A 7,898-nucleotide genomic window follows, 5' to 3' on the forward strand; every position below is an offset into this window, starting at 1 on the left:
AAACACCTAACCAGATGTGCACCTCTCAATTAGCAAGTATAGTCCCTGTATCTTGACAAATTCTTTACCTTTTATGAGAATCAGCTCTCTAACTTTAACTAGGCCCAGAACTTCATCTGGATCCTTGAGACCAGATCCAGGTTCTGATGGGAGTTGGAGAGGCAATGATGGATGGACTTTGAAGAGTTAAGCCATTTTTGCTGGGGGAGAAGTGATGTCACCCCCAAACTGGGTCTATTTCTGGAACTGAGCTGTGAAAACACATGACCTGTATTTATACATAAGCGTTGCCAAGTAAAACTGATAAAATATAATTGTTCCTAGGGGCCCCAGATGAGTGCTATTCTGATAAGGAGTTAAACTGCCGTATATTGGGTAGTATTTGCAGAACTCATAGCACCTACCGCTTTCATGATTTCCTTGGCCTGGGGCGCATTTCCTATCCTGCTCAAATAAAGAGTCGGCATCAGTGGGTACCCCGGCAGAACAATGAGCTGTTTTAATGGCCTTATGGAACTTATCTTGAGTCAATAGAAAAGTTTTGTCGTTACTAAGGATATTGTCAAGGGCAGCTGAAACAAGGGCTGCATTCAAGAAAATAGTCATTTGCTTTTTAATGACCTAATAAGCATCACAGCTTCATGTTTTGGATTCGCTCAAAGCCATTTGCTTCTCTGCAGGGCTCATTTTCCATAATTGTGTGTATATGGAGGGGGGGCACCAAGTCAGATAGAAAATGGGAAATGATATCACACCTAATTTACTTTAGATAGGAATAATACAGAAAGTACTTCCTCATCTGTTTGCCATGAAAATGGAGAGTCTAATTCAGTGCAAATCAATGGAACCCCATAGCTTGCATGAGAGCTTCCAAATACCTTAAGTAATGCTTTGCAGCTTTTGAGGACATCACTCTGAAGCTAAGCCCTGAAATAGAACGGAGAGCTAGAAAGGAACTTTAATCACTGTTGAATCTGACCTCTTCATTTACAGATGAAGTCCAGAGGGAGAAAGTAGCTTTCTCAAGATCCCATCTGCATTAGAGTCAGAGTCAAAAGGCGAAGGGCCCTGGATGTCTCAACTACCCTTCTAGGGTCACAACCTGGTCCTTGTCTACCTTTCCGGTCTTCTCACACCTTACTCCTCCCTGCGTGCTCTGGGGTATCGGCCTCCGTGCTGTTGCACAGCACAAGGCACTCCATATCCCTACTCTGGCAATTTTCACTGGTTGTCCCCCATGCCTGACATTTTCTTCTTTCTCTTCCTGACTTCATTCAAGTCCCAGCTGAAATTTTACCTTCTTCAGAAAACCTTTTCCAGTCCCCCTCCCCCTGCCCCAGTGCTAGTGTCTTTCCCCTGTGATCATCAATTTAGAATAAGCTACAAACATCAATAACTGTCAATTGATCATATATATATATATATACATATGCACACATATATGTGTATATATAAATATATCTTTCTACATATATGGGTGTGTGTACATATACACACATATCTATATCTCTTTCTCTATGTAGATAGAGATATATATCTTCTTTGTATGGAGTTGTTTGATTTTGTTTTCCCCCAGTAGAATGTGAGCCCTTTGAGAACAGGGACTGTTATGTGCCTTTCTTTGTATGCTCAGCATCTAGCACAATGCCTTAGCCCAAAATAAGTGTTTAATAAATGCTCATTGAATGACTACCTCATGCCAGAAGAGAGAAATGAATTAGAGCAGGGATTCTTAGTAGTTTTTCTGCTGTGAACCCTTCTAACAGTCTGGTGAAAACTGCAGATGCTTTCTTAGATTAATGTTTTTAAATGCATCAGATAGAATATGTAGGATTACAAAAGAAACCCATTATAATGCTATCTATCTATCTATCTATCTATCTATCTATCTATCTATCTATCTATCTATCTATCAATCTATCATCTATTTTTCCTTCTTTCCTTCCTTCTGGCTATATCTCTCTATTAGAGGAATGGGGGGAGATTGTTTTTGTTTTGTTTGCATTTGAATAGAATTTTAACACTGGACACCGAATCTCAGAGCTGGATCTTCAGTCTGTAGTCATTCAGCCTATGCTTGAAGATCTCCAGTGAGTGGGAATCCAGTCCTCCCTGAGGCAGCCCACTCTACTTTTGGTTAGTTCCCATTGTTGAAATTTTTTTTTTCCTTGACATCAAGTTGGATTATGGCTTCCGATGACTTCCACCCATTGCTCTAGGTTTTGACTCCTGAGACCAAGCATGTTGGGCTAGCACTTCAGATTCTAAGAACTTTACATATAATAGTCCTTCATGTTCTTGGAACCTTCCCTGTGATAGCCCTTCATGTTCTTGGAACCTTCCCTGTGATAGCCCTTCATGTTCTTGGAATCTTCCCTGTGATAGCCCTTCATGTTCTTGGAATCTTCCCTGGATAGCCTTTCAGGTTCTTGGAACCTTCTGTATGATAACCTTTTTCAGGTTCTGGGGAATAGTAATTATATCTGCCAAATGGTCTTCTCTATGTTCATTATCTTAGACTGATGATATTTAATTAGGACAAAAATGTAGCAGGAACTTAATAAATACTTGTTTGATGAATTTAGTTAATAAGTTACAAATCATATTTATTGCTATAAAAGCTTACTTTATAAAGCGATCAATTTTCTTGTTTTTAAAAGTTGTTTTTTTAAATAAAGGAAGAACATGGTGGGGTGGAGAAGTGACACCAATGAATAGGAGGACTGGTTTTTCAGGCTTAAAGAGGTGAAACGAATTTCTGTGGATTCTCTTCTTCAAAGAATTGCTGAGTCCCAAAGTCAGAAGCAACCTCAGAGGCCATCTAGTCTAGCCCATATTGGATCAAAAATTACTTCTACACAGCATGACCTCCAATGAGAGGGAATGTATCATCTCCTAGGACAGCCTATTGCACTTATAGAGAGCTCTGGTTGTTTGAAAGTTTTTCTTTATATCAAGCCTGGGGCCAAGCAGAATGTGGGACCCTTCCTTTTCTGTGGGACCATCCTCCACGTACTTCAAGACAGTGATCAAGATCCTCCTCCTTTCTGGGGTAAATAGCCCAGGTTTCTTCATCTGATTTTCCTATGGCAAGATTTTGTCCTCTATAATGTCAGTACACTCATCCCATTTTTAAAAACTTATCTGACATTTTAATAATTCCAAGTCAAATGAATGGACCCCAATCCCAAAGCCTATTGGTATAAGACTTTTTCCTCATTGGAGAGATCAATACCCTGCACCTGTGTAAAGGGTGGGGTAGAGTTGACAAAAATGGGAGAGAGGAGAGTTTTCAGTTCTCATTGAGTTTTTGAGATCTTTACAAGAAAACTGTGTATAAAAGCAGGCTGGTGCTTGGATTTGGTGGCCGGCCCCACTCCAACTGCTTGATGCCTTGGGGTGCCAATAAACTCCTTTTTGTCTTATTTCCTGAGTTTGCCTTTAATTGACTAGAGAGAAGCCCAAGCCAGAATTGTTCTTTTAACACTAACATTTTGAGCAGAGGTTCTTAATCTGAAGTCTAATAACTCTCTCTCTTTCTCTCTCTCTGTCTCTCTTTCTGTCTCTCTGTCTCTCTCTCTCTCTGTCTCTCTCTCTGTCTCTCTCTCTCTCTCTCTCTCTCTCTCTCTCTCTCTCTCTCTCTCTCTCTCTCTCTCTCTCTCTCTCTCTCTCTCTCTCTCTCTCTCTCTCTCTCTCTCTCTCTCTCTCTCTCTCTCTCTCTCTCTCTCTTTCTCTCCCTCTCTTTCTGTGTCTCTGTCTCTCTCTCTCTAACTATATTTCAATGTAACTGGTTTCCTTTATATTCCCATGCACTTTACCAGATTGTCAAAGGAGTCCAGGACACACAAAAAGAGTTAAGAGTCCTTGACTTAGACTCAGTTTTCCCATAATGCAATGGACAGTGTCTGCCTGCTGAGATAGTTAATTCTCTTTCATTGGTGGTGTTCATGTAGATGCTGGCTGGCCAATTCTTTTTTGGCAGTTTTTTAGAGGAAAGATTGGAGAAGGGAATGACTAATAGCAGAGAGAACAGTAGATTATGAAAATAGCCCAAGTCAAAAGGAATGAAGGCCTGAATTAGAAGAGTGAAATGATGAAAAATTTCAGCTATTTCTATGAACACTGAATATTTCTCCAACTGTCTGTTTCGTTCCATATTTCTCTAGAAATGGTTGCACATATAAGAAAATATTAAAGTATACATAGGTTAATTCCAATATTTTTAATCTTGTTAGAAGACATTTAATCTATTTTGTTGTTATATTAAATGTTATAATTTTTTCTTATTTTTTATTGGTGATATTTTATCAGAAAGGTGACTAAGATGTGTGAGATGCCTCATATCCCTTTGGAACCCTATGACTTGAACTCCTTAAAGGAAGTTGGATACACTCTCACTATTTCCCTATTTACCTTAGGAACCAACTTCCTGTTCTCCATTTTTGTCCTGTCTTTTTTTAGTCCAGAGAGCCTTCTTGGCAGAGAAAACAGAAGCAAATTCAGATCTGCTTTCTCTATATCATCTGGTATTATCAGCCTTCTCACCACGAGTAATCCTCGTATACTTTTTTTGATCACCTACTTTTCACCACTAATATACACATACATGTGCTTGAGCACATGTACATTTGTGCACACACACACAAACACCCACCTACTTACATACACATCCCTTTTCTTGTCCTTAGCTTTACTTGCCAGCTTCATGCCATTTTGAGATGTAGTATTGTAGACACTGTTGTCATGGTTATTGGTGGTATTGAGTCGTTTCGGTGGTGTCCAACTCTTTGTGAACCCATTTGGCGGTTCTGGTTTGCCATTTCCTTTTCCAGCTCATTTTATAGATGAAGAAACAGAGGCAAATGAGATTAAGTGACTTGCCCAGGGTCACACAGCTAGTAAGTGTCTGAAGCTGAATTTGAACTCAGGTCTTCCTGACTCTAGGCCCAGTGCTCTATCTAACACCTAGTTGCTACTGAAAAGAAAAATAGATTTCCTTAATTTCTGTTATCAACTCTTCCCCAACTCTTCTACATATACCTCTACCTCAATTCCTCATTTGCTAAAGGAGCTGGAGAAGAAAATGGCAAACCACTCCAGTATCTTTGCCAAGAAAATCCCAGCAGAGGTCACAAAGAGACAGTCATGATGCGACTGAACAACATCAACAGTTTTCCTCTTCTCAAATAAAGTATAAAGCTGAAAGGGAACCGAGATGATTGGAGTTTTAAGATGGTGGTTATGCAGTAGCGGAAATTAATGGAGGTGAAAATACAAGCAAAGAAGATACAGTATTTAAAATAGATAATGCCCTTTACCCCCCACAATGTAAGCTCCTTGCAGGTAGGAATTGTGTTCCTTTTGTCTTTGTACCTCCAGCACCTAGGTCAATGAAAGTACATATTAAATGCTTATTGTTTAGTGACTCACTCATTCAGAGTACTTTCATTCTGCTGGATCATAGATGAAACAAGACTATTGATCAGATGTTGGTTATTTTTTAAAATACATTTTTACTGATATCTTCTGTTTTCAAGACATCCCTCCCAGAGGATTTTTAAAGACAAAAAAAGAGAAAAAAAATCAGCAAAACTTATCAATATATTGAAAAAATCCTGAAAATATGTGCAATGCATCATTCATAAAGCTCCCACATCTGCAAAGGATTGGAGGGGCGGGGGAGATTTTTTACATTTCTTATTTAGAATCATACTTGTTCTCTGTAATTTTGCAACATTCATTTTTAATCTTTTGGTGTATTTTCCATATACTGTGTATATTGTTTTCTTTGCTCTGCTTACTTCATTCTTTATCAGTTCATGTATATCTTTCCATGTTTCTCTGTATTCACCACATTCATCATTTCTTATATCATGGTATTATTCCATTATATTCACGTGGCACAATTTGTTTAACCATTCTCCAATCAATGGACCTCTACTTTGTTTCCAGTTCTTTGGGAATGGGAAGAAACATTTATTAAATCTATCCTATGTGACAGGCACTGGGCTAAGCCTTACAAACATTATCTCCAAAAAAGTGCTGCTCTATATATTTGGTACCAATGGACACTTTCTTCTTATCAGTGACTTCCTTGGAGTAAAAAGATAATAGTAGAAACTTGGGTCACCATAATTGCTTAATGACAAATTGCTTTCTAAAATGATTGTACTGATTCACAGTTCCAGAACAATTCATTGTTGTGCCCATCTTTCCGCAACATCTCCAACATTAACCATTCCTATTTTTTTTTCACCTTTGCAGATTTGCAGGGTGTGATCTAAAATTCAGGGTTGTTTTGATTTGTATTTCTTTTATTATTAGTGATTTAGAACATTCATATGATTATTAATAGCTCATAATTCTTCTTTTGAGAATTGGCTATTCATATCCTTTGACTACTAGAGCAGTGGTTCTTAACCTTTTTGGTATCTGGGACCTCAGGTTATAGATGAAGGTCACTGAAACAGGAAGTTGAGCAGCAAGGAGTGAGGGTTAGATAAAGTAGAAGGCTGTGGTGACAGAATTTGATAAAGAGAGGATGTGTGACAGTAAGAAGATAGATAAAGAAAGGAGGCAATAGGTAGAAATTCATGATATAAAGAAGACAGAGGTGAAAAATGGGAGCTGAGGCAACCTGGAGATAAATGATGGATAGGGAATGAAGGCTTCTGGATGAAATCCCAGGCAGTCTTTGGGAGGGAGAAATAAAGGGAGGTGGGAAGAAGAGAAGGAATTGATTTACCATAGGTGCTCCTAAGGAACATAAATTGTTTGGATTATATAGGTTTTAAGGGTTTCTGTTAGTATTGGCTAAAATCAGACAATAGGATATCGGTTTTTGATAAAACTACAGTGTACTTTCAATTTATCTTTCTCAATAGCAATCAACATGGTTGATTTCCTCAGCCTCCCTGAGTCTCACAATAACTTTTCTAGGAGGTGTTATTGTGTTCATTTTACAGAGTAGAAAAATGTAGCCTAGACAATTGAAGTGACTTTCCCAAAATTATTTAAAAAATAGTTTATGTGTATGTTTCCTGAAATTTGGTCCATTGTTCTACTGTACTATTTTACATGGTCTCCCTGGTACCTGTCTCTGATATACGTTTCAGCCTACTTAGTTTTTTTTTTTTATTCTTTTCTTAGAATAATAGAATTAGTTTCATCAGGAACACATCTATGGAAAAAGAGACAAATGGAGAAGAGGGAGGAGAAGAAAGAGGAAGAAATAAGTGAGAAGAGGAATAAGGAAGATTAAAGGAAGGATGAGGAATAAAAGGAGAAGGGAGAAAAGGGGAGAAGAAAGAGAAGGAAGTGAAGTAGTAGAAGAAAAGTAGAGAAGTAGAAGAAAGAGAAGGGGGAGAAAGAGAAGGGAGAGAAGGGAAAGACCTGGGGTGGGGGAGGGACTCATTTTAGTTTTTCCTTCCTTGTTAGAACCAAAAGCTTCACTGAAATCACTCCAGGTTAGAGATGTCAGCTCCTGTTTCCTTTTTTTTTTTAAGCAATTGGGGTTAAGTTACTTGCTCAAGGTTACACGGCCAGGTGTTTCTGGGTGGGTGCTAAGTGTCTGAGCCCGGATTTGATCCCAGGTCATCCTGACTCTGGGGCCTGTGCTCTTACTCGCTGTGCTACCTGGCTGCCCCTCCTGTTTCCTTTTAAGATAAAAGGTCTGTTACTGTTTCAGATGACAAATAATTTTATCCACTCATATAAAACTCTATTAACAAAAACTCAATACCCAATATCTCACACTCTTCTTTTTAAAAGAGGTAAAGAAAATAATATTATTTCCTACTGACTGTGACCTATCATGAAAAAAGGCACATGTGGTGTTTCAATTGAGTTCAACCTAAATTTAAATGTGCAGGACACCTGGATACAAAAGTAAAATGAAA

Source organism: Petaurus breviceps, unplaced genomic scaffold (genome assembly GCF_028583685.1).
Source record: "Petaurus breviceps papuanus isolate PSGF00001 unplaced genomic scaffold, PetGlider_PUasm1.0 175, whole genome shotgun sequence".
Classification (NCBI taxonomy): domain Eukaryota; kingdom Metazoa; phylum Chordata; class Mammalia; order Diprotodontia; family Petauridae; genus Petaurus; species Petaurus breviceps.